The sequence below is a fragment of the Staurois parvus genome, unplaced genomic scaffold (genome assembly GCF_062004578.1).
Source record: "Staurois parvus isolate SC_StPar_1 unplaced genomic scaffold, SC_StPar_1.0 ptg001175l, whole genome shotgun sequence".
NCBI classification, from domain to species: Eukaryota; Metazoa; Chordata; class Amphibia; order Anura; family Ranidae; genus Staurois; species Staurois parvus.
In genome coordinates, this window is record NW_028318971.1 from 650083 (window position 1) to 669118 (window position 19036).

Below are 19036 nucleotides of genomic sequence, written 5' to 3' on the forward strand. Positions count from 1 at the left end.
GCGACCTTTGTGACCCTCGTACTACCACCACTGGTGCCAGTAGTTTTATATTTTATTTTTTTTATATTTTTTTACCATTTTATTTATTCATATATTATTTTTAATTATATTTAATTTTTTTAACAACTTATTTTATTTATCTTTACAATTTTATTTTAAATTATGTTTTTCACCATTTTATTTTACTGATTTATTTTATTTGTATTTTAAATTATTTTTTCACCATTTTATTTTAATGATTTTTTTGATTTGTATTTTTTATTTTTTTTTTTATATATAAGGGGGGATATGATCTCCATGTATAATACATAAGGAGGATATGATCTCCATGTATAATACATAAGGGGGGATATGATCTCCATGTATAATACATAAGGGGGGGATATGATCTCCATGTATAATACATAAGGAGGGGATATGATCTCCATGTATAATACATAAGGGGGGGATATGATCACCATGTATAATACATAAGGGGGGATATGATCTCCATGTATAATACATAAGGGGGGGATATGATCTCCATGTATAATACATAAGGGGGGATATGATCTCCATGTATAATACATAAGGGGGGATATGATCTCCATGTATAATACATAAGGGGGGATATGATCTCCATGTATAATACATAAGGGGGGATATGATCTCCATGTATAATACATAAGGGGGGGATATGATCTCCATGTATAATACTTAAGGGGGATATGATCTCCATGTATAATACATAAGGGGGGATATGATCTCCATGTATAATACATAAGGGGGGATATGATCTCCATGAATAATACATAAGGGGGGGGATATGATCTCCATGTATAATACATAAGGGGGGATATGATCTCCATGTATAATACATAAGGGGGGATATGATCTCCATGTATAATACATAAGGGGGGATATGATCTCCATGTATAATACTTAAGGGGGATATGATCTCCATGTATAATACATAAGGGGGGATATGATCTCCATGTATAATACATAAGGGGGGGATATGATCAGCATGTATAATACATAAGGGGGGGATATGATCAGCATGTATAATACATAAGGGGGATATGATCAGCATGTATAATACATAAGGGGGGATATGATCTCCATGTATAATACATAAGGGGGATATGATCTCCATGTATAATACATAAGGGGGATATGATCTCCATGTATAATACATAAGGGGGGATATGATCTCCATGTATAATACATAAGGGGGATATGATCAGCATGTATAATACATAAGGGGGGATATGATCTCCATGTATAATACATAAGGGGGATATGATCTCCATGTATAATACATAAGGGGGATATGATCTCCATGTATAATACATAAGGGGGGATATGATCTCCATGTATAATACATAAGGGGGGATATGATCTCCATGTATAATACATAAGGGGGGATATGATCTCCATGTATAATACATAAGGGGGGGGATATGATCTCCATGTATAATACATAAGGGGGGATATGATCTCCATGTATAATACATAAGGGGGGATATGATCTCCATGTATAATACATAAGGGGGGATATGATCTCCATGTATAATACATAAGGGGGATATGATCTCCATGTATAATACATAAGGGGGGATATGATCTCCATGTATAATACATAAGGGGGGGTATGATCTCCATGTATAATACATAAGGGGGGATACGATCTCAATGTATAATACATAAGGGGGGGATATGATCTCCATGTATAATACATAAGGGGGGATATGATCTCCATGTATAATACATAAGGGAGGGATATGATCTCCATGTATAATACATAAGGGGGGGGGGGGGTATGATCTCCATGTATAATACATAAGGGGGGGATATGATCACCATGTATAATACATAAGGGGGATATGATCTCCATGTATAATACATAAGGGGGGATATGATCTCCATGTATAATACATAAGGAGGGATATGATCTCCATGTATAATACATAAGGGGGGATATGATCTCCATGTATAATACATAAGGGGGATATGATCTCCATGTATAATACATAAGGAGGGATATGATCTCCATGTATAATACATAAGGGGGGATATGATCTGCATGTATAATACATAAGGGGGGGATATGATCTCCATGTATAATACATAAGGGGGATATGATCTCCATGTATAATACATAAGGGGGGGATATGATCTCCATGTATAATACATAAGGGGGGGATATGATCTCCATGTATAATACATAAGGGGGGGATATGATCTCCATGTATAATACATAAGGGGGGGATATGATCTCCATGTATAATACATAAGGGGGGGGATATGATCTCCATGTATAATACATAAGGGGGGATATGATCTCCATGTATAATACATAAGGGGGATATGATCTCCATGTATAATACATAAGGGGGGATATGATCTCCATGTATAATACATAAGGGGGGATATGATCTCCATGTATAATACATAAGGGGGGGATATGATCTCCATGTATAATACATAAGGGGGGGATATGATCTCCATGTATAATACATAAGGGGGGGATATGATCACCATGTATAATACATAAGGGGGGGATATGATCTCCATGTATAATACATAATGGGGGGGGGATATGATCTCCATGTACAATACATAAGGGGGATATGATCTCCATATATAATACAGAAGGGGGATATGATCTCCATGTATAATACATAAGGGGGGGATATGATCTCCATGTATAATACATAAGGGGGGATATGATCTCCATGTATAATACATAAGGGGGGATATGATCTCCATGTATAATACATAAGGGGGGATATGATCTCCATGTATAATACATAAGGGGGGGGATATGATCACCATGTATAATACATAAGGGGGGATATGATCTCCATGTATATTACATAAGGGGGGATATGATCTCCATGTATAATACATAAGGGGGATATGATCTCCATGCATAATACATAAGGGGGGATATGATCTCCATGTATAATACATAAGGGGGGATATGATCTCCATGTATAATACATAAGGGGGGATATGATCTCCATGTATAATACATAAGGGGGGGATATGATCTCCATGTATAATACATAAGGGGGGATATGATCTCCATGTATAATACATAAGGGGGGATATGATCTCCATGTATAATACATAAGGGGGATATGATCTCCATGTATAATACATAAGGGGGGATATGATCTCCATGTATAATACATAAGGGGGGGATATGATCTCCATGTATAATACATAAGGGGGATATGATCTCCATGTATAATACATAAGGGGGGGATATGATCTCCATGTATAATACATAAGGGGGATATGATCTCCATGTATAATACATAAGGGGGATATGATCTCCATGTATAATACATAAGGGGGGGATATGATCTCCATGTATAATACATAAGGGGGATATGATCTCCATGTATAATACATAAGGGGGGGATATGATCTCCATGTATAATAGATAAGGGGGGATATGATCTCCATGTATAATACATAAGGGGGGATATGATCTCCATGTATAATACATAAGGGGGGGGGATATGATCTCCATGTATAATACATAAGGGGTGATATGATCTCCATGTATAATACATAAGGGGAATATGATCTCCATGTATAATACATAAGGGGGGGGGATATGATCTCCATGTATAATACATAAGGGGGGATATGATCTCCATGTATAGGATTCAGGAAGGAATGTTTCCCCTGCAGGAGCAAATTGCATCGTGTTTTGCTGGGTTTTTTGCCTTCCTCTGGATCAACTGTGGGTGTAGGGTTTTTTTATGGTTGAACTGGATGGACTTTTGTCTTTTTTCAGCCAGACTAACTATGGAACTATGACAGTGAGGAGGAGAGGCGGACATTCAGCAGCTGCTTGAGAAAAATGGACTGATTGGTTCCTCTGTATGATGCCTCTACTGCTCCTCTTATCCAGGCAGCCTCAGCCCTCCGGGCAGATGCCCAGTGTGCACTATGGCCATTCAGGGCCTGTTTATACCATACCCGTGGGATCCCACTAGAACAGTGGTCTTCAAACTGTGGCCCTGGGGCCGAATGTGGCCTTTTTCTAGCTTTTATTTGGCCCTTGGACCATTATTCCCCCCATTGTCTGCAACAGTGGGGCACAATTCCTCTCACTAACACCAACAATAATTCACTATTCCTCCCACTGACACCAATGATGAGACGCTATTCCTCCCACTGATACCAATGATGGGGCACTATTCCTCCCACTGACACCAATGATGTGGCGCTATTCCCTTCCACTGACACCAATGATAAGGCACTATTCCTCCCACTGACACCAATGATGGGACACTATTCCTCCCACTGATACCAATGATGGGGCGCTATTCCTCCCACTGATACCAATGATGGGGCGCTATTCTTCCCACTGATACCAATGATGGGGCACTATTCCTCCCACTGACACCAATGATGGGGCACTATTCCTCCCACTGACACCAATGATGGGACACTATTCCTCCCACTGACACCAATGATGGGGCACTGTTCCTCCCACTGAAACCAATGATGGGGCACTATTCCTCCCACTGACACCAATGATGGGGCACTTTTCCTCCCACTGACACCAATGATGGGGCACTATTCCCCCCACTGACACCAGTGATGGGGCACTATTCCTCCCACTGAAACCAATGAAGGGGCACTATTCCTCCCACTGACACCAATGACGGGGCACTATTCCTCCCACTGACACCAATGAAGGGGCACTATTCCTCCCACTGATACCAATGAAGGGGCACTATTCCTCCCACTGATACCAATGAAGGGGCACTATTCCTCCCACTGATACCAATGATGGGGCACTGTTCCTCCCACTGACACCAATGATGGGGCACTATTCCTTTCACTGACACCAAAGATGAGAGATTGTAACTAGAGATGAGCGAATCGAACTAGGCGAACCGGAATTCGAGTCGAATTTCAGGAAATATTCGATTCGTGTCGAAACCGAAATTTTGCCTACTTCGGGTGCGCGAATCGAACATTTCCCGATCAGCCGGCAAAAGTGTCCCTGCAGTGAGCTCCGCTATTTCTGACAGTTCTCTGACAGAAGGAACACATGTTTAGCGGTTGAAACATTGTATCTATTAGTTTACATTTAGGATACAGATGTTTCAACCACTGTACATGTGAAGAAGTTGTGAGAGAACTGTCAGAAATAGAGGAACTCTGCACATACACTTTTTGCCGGCTTGGAATTATTCTTCTTTTCATCCTACTTCTTCTTCTTCTTCATCCTCAGAAGAAGAGGATGAGGATGAGGATGAAGAAGAAGAAGAAGAAGAAGAAGAAGAAGAAGAAGAAGAAGTAGGATGAAAAGAAGAATAATTCCAAGCCGGCAAAAAGTGTATGTGCAGAGTTCCTCTATTTCTGACAGTTCTCTCACAGCTTCTTCACATGTACAGCGGTTGAAACATCTGTATCCTAAATGGAAACTAATAGATACAATTTGTATCTATTAGTTTCCATTTAGGATACAGATATTTCAACCGCTGTACATGTGAAGAAGCTGTGAGAGAACTGTCAGAAATAGAGGAACTCTGCACATACACTTTTTGCCGGCTTGGAATTAATCTTATTTTCATCCTACTTCTTCTTCTTCTTCTTCTTCTTCATCCTCATCCTCATCCTCAGAAGAAGAGGATGAGGATGAGGATGAAGAAGAAGAAGAAGAAGTAGGATGAAAATAAGAATAATTCCAAACCGGAAAAAAGTGTATGTGCAGAGCTCCTCTAAGTGTATCTGCAGAGCTCCTCTAAGTGTATCTGCAGAATAGAGGAACTCTGCACATACACTTTTTGCCGGAAACCGCTGTATGGAGTGAATGTCCCAGAACTGTCAGAAATAGACTATTTATGACAGTTCTGGGACATTCACTGCATACAGCTGTTTTAACCGCTGTATGGAGGGAATGTCATGGAACTGTCAGAAATAGACTATTAATGACAGTTGTGGGACTGTCCTTCCATACAGCGGTTGAAACATTGTATGTATTTGTTTCCATAAATGGATCCATTTATGGAAACAAATACATACAATGTTTCAACCGCTGCATGGAAGGACAGTCCCACAACTGTCATTAATAGTCTATTTCTGACAGTTCCATGACATTCCCTCCATACAGCGGTTAAAACAGCTGTATGGAGTGAATGTCCCAGATCTATCAGAAATAGACTATTTATGACAGTTCTGGGACATTCACTGCATACAGCTGTTTTAACCGCTGTATGGAGGGAATGTCATGGAACTGTCAGAAATAGACTATTAATGACAGTTGTGGGACTGTCCTTCCATACAGCGGTTGAAACATTGTATGTATTTGTTTCCGTATGTATTTGTTTCCATAAATGGATCCATTTATGGAAACAAATACATACAATGTTTCAACCGCTGTATGGAAGGACAGTCCCACAACTGTCATTAATAGTCTATTTCTGACAGTTCCATGACATTCCCTCCATACAGCGGTTAAAACAGCTGTATGGAGTGAATGTCCCAGATCTGTCAGAAATAGACTATTTATGACAGTTCTGGGACATTCACTGCATACAGCTGTTTTAACCGCTGTATGGAGGGAATGTCATGGAACTGTCAGAAATAGACTATTAATGACAGTTGTGGGACTGTCCTTCCATACAGCGGTTGAAACATTGTATGTATTTGTTTCCATAAATGGATCCATTTATGGAAACAAATACATACAATGTTTCAACCGCTGCATGGAAGGACAGTCCCAGAACTGTCATTAATAGTCTATTTCTGACAGTTCCATGACATTCCCTCCATACAGCGGTTAAAACAGCTGTATGGAGTGAATGTCCCAGATCTGTCAGAAATAGACTATTTATGACAGTTCTGGGACATTCACTGCATACAGCTGTTTTAACCGCTGTATGGAGGGAATGTCATGGAACTGTCAGAAATAGACTATTAATGACAGTTGTGGGACTGTCCTTCCATACAGCGGTTGAAACATTGTATGTATTTGTTTCCATAAATGGATCCATTTATGGAAACAAATACATACAATGTTTCAACCGCTGCATGGAAGGACAGTCCCACAACTGTCATTAATAGTCTATTTCTGACAGTTCCATGACATTCCCTCCATACAGCGGTTAAAACAGCTGTATGGAGTGAATGTCCCAGATCTATCAGAAATAGACTATTTATGACAGTTCTGGGACATTCACTGCATACAGCTGTTTTAACCGCTGTATGGAGGGAATGTCATGGAACTGTCAGAAATAGACTATTAATGACAGTTGTGGGACTGTCCTTCCATACAGCGGTTGAAACATTGTATGTATTTGTTTCCGTATGTATTTGTTTCCATAAATGGATCCATTTATGGAAACAAATACATACAATGTTTCAACCGCTGTATGGAAGGACAGTCCCACAACTGTCATTAATAGTCTATTTCTGACAGTTCCATGACATTCCCTCCGTACAGCGGTTAAAACAGCTGTATGGAGTGAATGTCCCAGATCTGTCAGAAATAGACTATTTATGACAGTTCTGGGACATTCACTGCATACAGCTGTTTTAACCGCTGTATGGAGGGAATGTCATGGAACTGTCAGAAATAGACTATTAATGACAGTTGTGGGACTGTCCTTCCATACAGCGGTTGAAACATTGTATGTATTTGTTTCCATAAATGGATCCATTTATGGAAACAAATACATACAATGTTTCAACCGCTGCATGGAAGGACAGTCCCAGAACTGTCATTAATAGTCTATTTCTGACAGTTCCATGACATTCCCTCCATACAGCGGTTAAAACAGCTGTATGGAGTGAATGTCCCAGATCTGTCAGAAATAGACTATTTATGACAGTTCTGGGACATTCACTGCATACAGCTGTTTTAACCGCTGTATGGAGGGAATGTCATGGAACTGTCAGAAATAGACTATTAATGACAGTTGTGGGACTGTCCTTCCATACAGCGGTTGAAACATTGTATGTATTTGTTTCCATAAATGGATCCATTTATGGAAACAAATACATACAATGTTTCAACCGCTGCATGGAAGGACAGTCCCAGAACTGTCATTAATAGTCTATTTCTGACAGTTCCATGACATTCCCTCCATACAGCGGTTAAAACAGCTGTATGGAGTGAATGTCCCAGATCTGTCAGAAATAGACTATTTATGACAGTTCTGGGACATTCACTGCATACAGCTGTTTTAACCGCTGTATGGAGGGAATGTCATGGAACTGTCAGAAATAGACTATTAATGACAGTTCTGGGACTGTCCTTCCATGCAGCGGTTGAAACATTGTATGTATTTGTTTCCATAAATGGATCCATTTATGGAAACAAATACATACAATGTTTCAACCGCTGCATGGAAGGACAGTCCCAGAACTGTCATTAATAGTCTATTTCTGACAGTTCTATGACATTCCCTCCATACAGCGGTTGAAACCGCTGTATGGAGTGAATGTCCCAGAACTGTCAGAAATAGACAGAAACTGTCACAGAACTGTCCTTCTTCTCATCCTTCTCCTTCTTCTCATCCTTCTTCTCATCCTTCTTCTCATCCTTCTCCTTCTTCTCATCCTTCTCCTTCTTCTCATCCTTCTCCTTCTGCTCATCCTTCTTCTCATCCTTCTCCTTCTTCTCATCCTTCTCCTTCTCCTTCTTCTCATCCTTCTCCTTCTCCTTCTTCTCATCCTTCTTCTTCTGCTTCTCCTTCTCCTTCTTCTCATCCTTCTCCTTCTTCTCATCCTTCTCCTTCTTCTCATCCTTCTCCTTCTCCTTCTTCTCATCCTTCTCCTTCTCCTTCTCATCCTTCTCCTTCTTCTCATCCTTCTCCTTCTCCTTCTTCTCATCCTTTTTCTTCTCATCCTTCTCCTTCTCCTTCTTCTCATCCTTCTCCTTCTTCTCATCCTTCTCCTTCTTCTCATCCTTCTCCTTCTTCTCATCCTTCTCCTTCTTCTCATCATTCTCCTTCTTCTCATCCTTCTCCTTCTTCTCATCCTTCTTCTTCTCATCCTTCTCCTCCTTCTTCTCATCCTTCTTCTCATCCTTCTTCTTCTCATCCTTCTCCTTCTTCTCATCCTTCTCCTTCTCCTTCTTCTCATCCTTCTCCTTCTTCTCATCCTTCTCCTTCTTCTCATCCTTCTCCTTCTCCTTCTTCTCTTCCTTCTCCTTCTTATCATCCTTCTCCTTCTTCTCATCATTCTCCTTCTTCTCATCCTTCTCCTTCTTCTCATCCTTCTTCTTCTCATCCTTTTCCTTCTTCTCATCCTTCTTCTTCTCATCCTTCTCCTTCTTCTCATCCTTCTTCTTCTCATCCTTCTCTTTCTTCTCATCCTTCTCCTTCTCCTTCTTCTCATCCTTCTCCTTCTCCTTCTTCTCATCCTTCTCCTTCTTCTCATCCTTCTTCTTCTCATCCTTCTCCTTCTCATCCTTCTCCTTCTTCTCATCCTTCTCCTTCTCCTTCTTCTCATCCTTCTCCTTCTCCTTCTTCTCATCCTTCTCCTTCTCCTTCTCCTTCTTCTCATCCTTCTCCTTCTTCTCATCCTTCTCCTTCTTCTCATCCTTCTCCTTCTCCTTCTTCTCATCCTTCTCCTTCTCCTTCGTCTCATCCTTCTCCTTCTCCTTCTCCTTCCTCATCTCCAAGGGCATTTAAATTAAAGGTACAGTGTTCTGCACTAATTTAAAGGCTCTCTGAAGCCTAGAAACCCTTTAAATAAGTCATCTTCGTAGCGGAGAAATTCGCATCGAATCGAATTTCACACTGGAATTCGCCGAATCAGCCGAATCGAATTTTTCATTTCTTCGCTCATCTCTAATTGTAACTGATCCCAAGACATTTTCTACTCCTGCTGGCCACAGTCCGGTCCTCCTAATGTTCCAAGGACGATAAACTGGCCCTTCATTTAGAAAGTCTAGAGACCCCCTGTTCTAGAAGATGGAAATCACTGTATAGACACCACTACTACACCACCACTACACCACCACTACACCGCCACTACACCGCTACTACACCACCACTACACCGCTACTACTACACCACCACTACACCACCACTACTACACCACCACTACACCACCACTACACCACCACTACTACACCGCTACTACACCACCACTACACCGCTACTACACCACCACTACACCACCACTACACCACTACTACACCACCACTACTACACCGCTACTACACCACCACTACACCGCTACTACACCACCACTACACCACCACTACTACACCACCACTACACCACCACTACTACACCACCACTACACCACCACTACACCACCACTACTACACCGCTACTACACCACCACTACACCGCTACTACACCACCACTACACCGCTACTACACCACCACTACACCACCACTACACCACTACTACACCACCACTACACCGCTACTACACCACCACTACACCACCACTACACCACCACTACACCACCACTACACCACTACTACACCACCACTACACCACCACTACACCACCACTGCACCACTACTACACCACCACTACTACATCGCTACTACACCACCACTACACCGCTACTACACCACCACTACACCACCACTACACCACTACTACACCACCTCTACACCACTACTACACCACTACTACACCTCTACTACACCACCACTACACCACCACTACACCACTACTACACCTCTACTACACCTCTACTACACCGCTACTATATTACTACTACAATCTACACCATGTCACTATGATTTATTATATATATATATAAATGTTTTTGTGTTTTCTTGGCTCTATTGTTGTCACAAGAGTGGAGTTCCCCTTCCAGTAGAAGAGTCCGGTCAGGCTCAGCCGTGGTCAGCACTTTTATTGTTGATGGTAATAAATGGAGAATTCAGACTCTGCAGCCGCTTAATGAGTCCAAGGTATCATTATTGAACGATCGACACCATTTAAAAATCAATAGTCTTCTTTTTTTTCTTTTTTAAAGCTTCAGATAAGACTTGTGATTGGACAGTAAAAGAAAACTTTGGTCAACAAATGATCCTCAAATCTCTGCCACCATCTCTGATGGAGACAAATGTCCTTCACATCCAGATGATTAGAGATAAGTGGGTGTCTGTTTGTTCTCTTGTCTGGAGGTGTCATTAAATTAGGAGCCATCAGACAGGAACTCTTTATCTCGAACTCTTTATCTCATGTGGTCACACGGGACCTTCATGCTTCAGGTATATAAATGGCTCCATTCAGAAGTTGGGATATTTTGGGGGTTTTTTTAATTTCTTTATTTGCATTATTTTTTTATGTAGCACCCCATAACTTCTGGAGGCATTTGAGGGACCCCCAGTGGCAGGGTGGTGTGTCGTTTCACCCCAGGGATCAAATCGGGGAACTGAGAAGACATTGGGCGCCGGCCACTTTGTGTCTATTGCCCGCCATAAACGGGTTGAAAATCGGCCAATCGGACGATTTTCCTGGCAATGATGGGCAAATCGGTCGATCGAGAAGTAGAAGAAGAGAAGAAGAAGCAGAGGAGGAAGAAGAAGAAGAAGAGGAAGACGAGGAGGAGGAAGAGGAAGACGAGGAGGAAGAAGAGGAAGACGAGGAGGAAGAGGAGGAAGAAGAGGAAGACGAGGAGGAAGAGGAGGAAGAGGAAAAAGAGGAGGAAGAGGAAGAAGAGAAGAAGAGGAGGAAGAGGAGGAAGAAGAAGAGGAAAAGGAAGAAGAAGAGGAGGAAGAGGAAGAAGAGGAAGAAGCGGAAGAAGAAGAGGAGGAAGAAGAAGAGGAGGAAGAAGAAGAGGAAGAGAAAGAAGAGGAAGAGGAGGAAGAGGAGGAAGAAGAAGAAGACCGATAAACGGCCAGTCTATGGCCTGCATAACTCTCATCACACACGGAGGGAGGGATAGGGCCACAGATACCCCGAGCAACACTTATAGACTTCTAGATCTTCCTCCAGCTGGTATAGGGTGAAGAGCCTCAACGCAACACTGGAGACACCGGAGATCTTTGATATCCAACCTTTGGCCTGAGGGCCACATGAGGACCTTTGATGTTTGAGGTGAGGTCCTCCAGTATTGGGGGCATCCATTTGTACAGGGGCCTTTAACAGCAGTGATCTCAGGAAGTTTCTTGTAACATCTCCATAGACTCTGAATATCTCCTATAGCAGAACTTCAGTCTCCAGCTACTCCTGAAGAACACTCCCTGACCATTTCCTCTTGTAAGTCTTCAGACTCTGACCATTTTCTGTAGAACTACATAAATTGTAGCCCTTTGGAGGCATCAGGGGTTGCATTTGAGGCCCCCTTTTGTAAGTTGGCAAACTCTGCTGTAGATAGCACCTCTGGCTGATCAGCAGGCTTCCCCATACTTGTTCCCATGCCTCTGTGCATCCTTCCAGACCTCCACGCATCCTTCCAGGCCTCCACGCATCCTTCCAGACCTCCACGCATCCTTCCAGGCCTCCACGCATCCTTCCAGACCTCCACGCATCCTTCCACACCTCCACACCTTCACGCATCCTTCCACACCTCCACGCATCCTTCCACACCTCCACGCATCCTTCCACACCTCCACGCAGCCTTTCAAACCTCCACGCACCCTTCCAAGAGAGTCACCAGGTTCTTGTGAGGAAACCAGCCTTTTTCCTGGCTTCTTCCTGTAGCAGGGTCCTCCTCCTGAGTCTCAGTCTTGGTTCAGCTTCTGTCGTCAATGTGTAGGACGGCCCCTGAGGATCACTGCTGGCCTAATTCCCAGCACATAGCACATGCTACCCCCCCCCCCCCGCCCCTTACAGGCCATGGGCCTACCAGATGAAATCACTCAGCAGCACCTTCCCAGACCACAGCCCCAGAGAAAAGAAAGAGGTCACTTGGTCCACCCAAATATTTGTAACCTCCCCCAGCAGGCACCAGTGGTAATACACCTCCCAGTGGTTGGCTGGAGGAAATATAAATATTAATAACTCGGTATCACTGTGGCATCGCACCAGTGACACCTACTGGCAGCAACAACAGCTACACTGAGTTTAGGGGAAAACCAAATGAACGGGCAGCACAGTGGCTAAGTGGTTAGCACTTCCACCTGGCAGTACTCGGGTCATTGGTTCGAATAGAAACTACGGTACAACCTGCCTGGAGTTTGCATGTTCTCCCTGTGTCTGTGTGGGTTTCCTCCTACACTCCAAAGACATGCTGGTAGGATAATTGACCCTAGTATGCAGCTTTTTTTAGGGGGAATGCAGTTGCTGAACCTCCAGCACTGAATGTATGTAATGGCAAGGGGTGTGGGGTGTGCTGGAGGATCTATCGTCACTGGTGGGGATCTATTTTGTGTGAAGGTCTATTGTTGCTGGCGGGGGATATATTGTTGCTGGGGGGTCTTATGTTGTTGGTAGGGATCTACTGTAAGAGAGAGGTTGCTGGCTGCTGGGGTAGAGCTTTTGCTACTAGGGGTGGAGTGGGTCTTTTGCTGGAGTGGGGTCTGTTGTTGCTGGGGTGGGGTCTGTGTTTGCTGCGGGTATCTATTGTTGCTGGGGCGGGGTCTGTTGTTGCTGGGGGATCTATTGTTGCTGGGGTCCATGTTGCTGGGGGAGTCTATTGGTGTGTGTGGAGGATCTATTGTTGCTGCGGTGGGGTCTGTTGTTGCTGCGGTGGGGTCTGTTGTTGCTGGGAGGGGGATCTATTGTTGCTGGGGTGGGGTCTGTTGTTGCAGGGGGGGTCTATTGTTGCTGGGGGGATCTATTGTTTCTGGAGTGGGTTCTATTACTGGGGGGATCTATCTTTGCTGGGGTCCATTGTTGCTGGGGGAGTCTATTGTATGTGAAGGATCTATTGTTGCTGGAGTGGGTTATATTGTTGGGGGACCTATCTTTGCTGGGATGGGGTCCATTGTTGCTGGGGAAGTCTATTCTGTGTGAAGGATCTATTGTTGCTGGGGTGGGGTCTGTTGTTGCTGGGGGATCTATTGTTGCTGGCTGCAGAGGATCTATTTTACTGCTTTTCTTGTTATAATGAACAAATTCCATACAAATGATGTAACACCACAAAATGATACTTGGTTCTGTATTCTTTAAAAGGGGGCAGTACTGGGAGATAGGTGGGGGAGGAGCCAAAGGACGCTGCTCAGAGGAGTGTAGGGGGCGGAGACAAGGGGGGACTAGCTCTGCTAGTATGTGAATGTGGACCTTAGAGTGTGAGCTCCTTGTGGGCGGGGACTGATGGGACTGTACAATATATATAAATGTAAAGTGAAGTGATTGGCCACAGAGATTAAACAGATCCTCCCACATAAGTTGTACCTGTTTACCTGTAGTGTCTCTTCTCTACATCCGTTTAAAGTGTTGGATTTATAAAGCTGGTCTGTGGGTTCAGAAAAAAATGGGGTGGACAGCTGAAGTTACAGTGAAGAGAGCTCTAAGAGCTGTTTGGAGGGAAGAGACACACCCCTCTTCCACACAGCACACAGGAGCAGAGCTGAGGCTGTCAATCACAGGCGGTGTGCTGGAGCTCCCTCCCCCGTCACCATTTTTCTCTTGGTGTCAGGAAAACTTGTCAGAAGTGACTCATGCTGATAGGAGAGGAAGGAGTCAGCAGACAGAAGTGACACTCAACGCTCTGGACTGAGACAAGTACACACTATAGAGGGATGTGCTTTGTTCAGATTTCAAGTCTGAGGTTTACACCCACTTTAACGTTCATACCCATTCATCAAACTGCCCTGAAGAACATTCCTCCCTCTGATGTCACTGTCTCTGCAAGCTCTGCTCTGTCTTGCTGTAGTAGCTGTCCCATTGGAGTGAATTGCGGTAGCCATTTTGGGATAGCCTGAAATCAACTGAACTCCATTGCTGGCAAGCTACGAGGAACAGGTTGGCCTCTAGAGGCAGAGAGATAGACAGGTAACAGCAAAGGTCTCGGAGGTGACTCCTGTTATCATTCAGGGTTTGTATCTATTGTATTTTATTATACTTTTTTATTGGGCCATCCCCTTGTAGGCGGGGCTAAGGCCCAAGGTACCTAGACCAGGAGAGACCCCGTGACAGTCCATGACAGTATCATTCATCTTGTACACGGCTCATAAAAATGAAAGGAAGACTTTGTAATCCGAGTCGAATGAAGTCCATGAAACTCCTGGGATATGGATCTGGTCAGGTAAGTCGCAGAGGATCTGGTCAGGTAAGTCGCAGAGGATCTGGTCAGGTAAGTCGCAGAGGGGGTTGTTCATCAGTTTCAGCTGCTTTGGTGTTCATGAAATTAACAACAGGTGCACTAGATGGGCAACAATGAGACAACCCCCAAAACAGGAATGGTCTTACAGGTGGAGGCCACTGACATTTTTTCCGTACTCATCTTTTCTGACTGTCTCTCACTGGTTCTGCATTTGGCTCGGGTCAGTGTCACTACTGGTATCATGAGGCCATACCTGGACCCTACAGAGGTTGTACAGGCAGTCCAACTCCTCCAGGATGGAACATCAATACCTGCCATTGCCAGAAGGTTTGCTGTGTCTCCCAGCACAGTCTCAAGAGCACGGAGGAGATTCCAGGAGACGAGAGCACGGAGGAGATTCCAGGAGACGAGAGCACGGAGGAGATTCCAGGAGACGAGAGCACGGAGGAGATTCCAGGAGACAAGAACATGGAGGAGATTCCAGGAGACAGGAGCACGGAGGAGATTCCAGGAGACAGGAGCACGGAGGAGATTCCAGGAGACAAGAGCACGGAGGAGATTCCAGGAGACGAGAGCACGGAGGAGATTCCAGGAGACGGGAGCACGGAGGAGATTCCAGGAGACAAGAGCACGGAGGAGATTCCAGGAGACGAGAGCACGGAGGAGATTCCAGGAGACGAGAGCACAGAGGAGATTCCAGGAGACGAGAGCACGGAGGAGATTCCAGGAGACGAGAACACGGAGGAGATTCCAGGAGACAAGAGCATGGAGGAGATTCCAGGAGACAGGCAGTTCCTCTAGGAGAGCTGGACAGGGCCGTAGAAGGTCCTTAACCCATCAGCAGGACCGGTATCTGCTCCTTTGTACAAGGAGGAACAGGATGAGCCCTGCCAGAGCCCTACAAAATGACCTCCAGCAGGCCACTGGTGTGAATGTCTCTGACCAAACAATCAGAAACAGACTTTATGAGGGGGGCCTGAGGGCCCGACGTCCTCTATTGGGCCCTGTGCTCACTGCCCAGCACCATAGAGCTGGATTGGCATTTGCCATTGCCAGAATTGGCAGGTCTGCCACTGGCGCCCTGTGATTTTCACAGATGAGAGCAGGTTCCCCCTGAGCACATCTGACAGACGTGAAAGGGTCTGGAGAAGCCGTGGAGAACGTTCTACTGCCTGTAACATGGTTCAGCATGACCATTTTGGTGGTGGGTCCGTGATGGTCTGGGGGGGCATATCCATGGAGGGACACACAGACCTCTACAGGCTAGACAATGGCACCCTGACTGCCATTAGGTATTGGGATGAAATCCTTGGACCCATTGTTAGACCCTACACTGGTGCAGTGGGTCCTGGGTTCCCCATGGTGCAGTGGGTCCTGGGTTCCCCATGGTGCAGTGGGTCCTGGGTTCCCCATGGTGCAGTGGGTCCTGGGTTCCTCCTGGTGCAGTGGGTCATGGGTTCCTCCTGGTGCAGGACAATGCCCGGCCTCATGTGAGGAGAGTATGCAGGCAGTTCCTGGAGGATGAAGGAATTGATACCATTGAATGGCCCCCACGCTCACCTGACCTAAATCCAGTAGAACCCCTCTGGGATGTCATGTTTCGGTCCATCCAACGACGCCAGGTTGCACCTCAGACTGTCCAGGAGCTCAGTGATGCCCTGGTCCAGATCTGGGAGTGACTGTGGTGCACCAGGATGGCACTCTAGAGCTGCTAGGAAGAGCCCTATGAACGACTTCCTTCTACAGAAGTAGTCCCTGTTCTGATCCTACTTGCCAGGAACCTCTCCCTGCGCTCATCACTTTCCCTATCTAGACTGTAGGCAGGTGCAGTTTAGCCTTCCCTCTGTAGGTGGCGCTGTTCTGGCAGCCACTGTGCAGAGGCAATAGAGGTTGAAAGGAGGTCTTGTTCCTCTGAGGCCTCCGTGGGTGTCAACAGAGGGAACTAGCCATCTGATTGGATGCTGCTGCACTAAATGACCCCCTCCCCCAGCTGCCATCTTTAGTAAGGCAATGCTAATAAATAGCACTGCCCTTCTGCAGTTGGTGGATACTGTAGGGACAGGATCCCTGGTGGCAAGGGATGGAGTACTCAGCAGTAGGGAGAGGCTTTGGTTGGAGAAGGACAGGGCATGGACACTACGCCTGGCTCTGTTATCTTGAAACCCAAGAGAGCTTGGGACCAGGACCAGGACCTTCCACCTGGTTACTAAAGGCTCCTGCAGCGCTGTTCTGCCTATCAGCCACCCCCTTCATGGTTTCGTCTGGTAAAGTGTCCTCCTAAGTGTCCTCCACCAACGTTGCTAGAAGCTATTCTACCCGGGCGGCCTGTAATATTGAGGCTCCGTTGCCACAGTGTATGGAACTGTAAGTGAGCACCTCACCACCGCCTCCACGTGGTCATTGTTACCTCTTCCAAACGGGCAGACTGACAACTCATGGGGCCCCCCGGGCAATAGGGGATCATGGGGCCCCTGTGTCCTTGCCCAAACTCAAAAAAGCCTATGAAAAAGGTACCAGGGGCATCTCATGGGGCCTATATATTAAGATAGTTATTTAAGAGGTTATTGAATAAATTAGCGTGTCACCCAATGTATGGTCTCCATTCAGTAGCCAAAAGAGGCATACAAAAAAGGGGGGTTTGTGAAAAAGAGATTCACAAGAAAGCGGCTACATAGTGAACAGAACGTGACACACAGGAAAAATTTCCAAAAATTATACTTTATTACACATATAAAAATATGACATATGGGCTTTCGCCCTGGTTTACCATCACCTCAGTAGAGACAATACACACAGACCTAAAACCATTTAAAATGACACCAGAACCGGTCTAAATGTATGTGCAGCAGGGAAAATGGCTACAAGAGTCTAGTGTCCCTGTAGCACAAACACACACGTGAACACTTCCCTGGGGAGGTGTATCCAAAAATTATGCCATAGGCATACCATAATAGAGGATAAAGGGATTAAGCAGTAACCATGTAGGCAAATCCCAATCAAGGAATCCAAAAATTATACTATAGATATGTATGTCACATGTATACAATAGAGCAAGCACAATATGCGTCAAAAAGGAGAATAGCAGGCCTCAGGCCTGTATGAAGGAAGACATAAATGTCAAATATATTATACAATACATTCCTGTGCCGGCACAAGTGGTTGGGGCCCATTCATCGGTAATATAGATAGCTGTATCCTAGAACTCTTGGATGGAAATATACCCCATTTATTTCCAGGATGGAGGAAAAGATGCACAAAGCAGCGCTCTGCTTGAAGTGGTTTCTTCACCACTGTGTGTGGACTATACACCACTTTTGTAGGAAAAAACAAGACACATCCCAAAGACTCTTCTGCCTGTTGAAATATATATGGTGGTATATCTTGTATCCTATACAACGCACCATGATGTCCCCATCCTGTAGTGAAACAAACAATGTGTGGGAAGTCACTGACAGAGCTAACACTCTATAGAAGATGTATAGGTCATATAGATCACAGAGGACCATATATCTAATGTCCTGCAACAATCCACTCACCACCTGTGCTATGGATAACAGGGATGAAAGAGAAGTCCTTCATAGGTACTGCCATACAGGGCCAAGGCGGCCAAGGAACCACCGCTGACATCCGCCGATATACCGCGGGTTCCAGCCCCTTCTTGGCGCTTGTGCTGCTTAAGCTTGCCTCATGGCATGTGAAGATGGCTTCCTCCTTATGGGTCAGCGTGCGTTCCACATGACGTCAACGCGTTTCGCCGATGGGCGTATCTCACTCAGCTTCGTCAGGACCAATCTCTTTTTCACAAACCCCCCCTTTTTTGTATGCATCTCATGGGGCCACCTACTGACCCCGGGACCTCGGGCAGTGCCCGAGTTTCCAAATGGTCAGTTT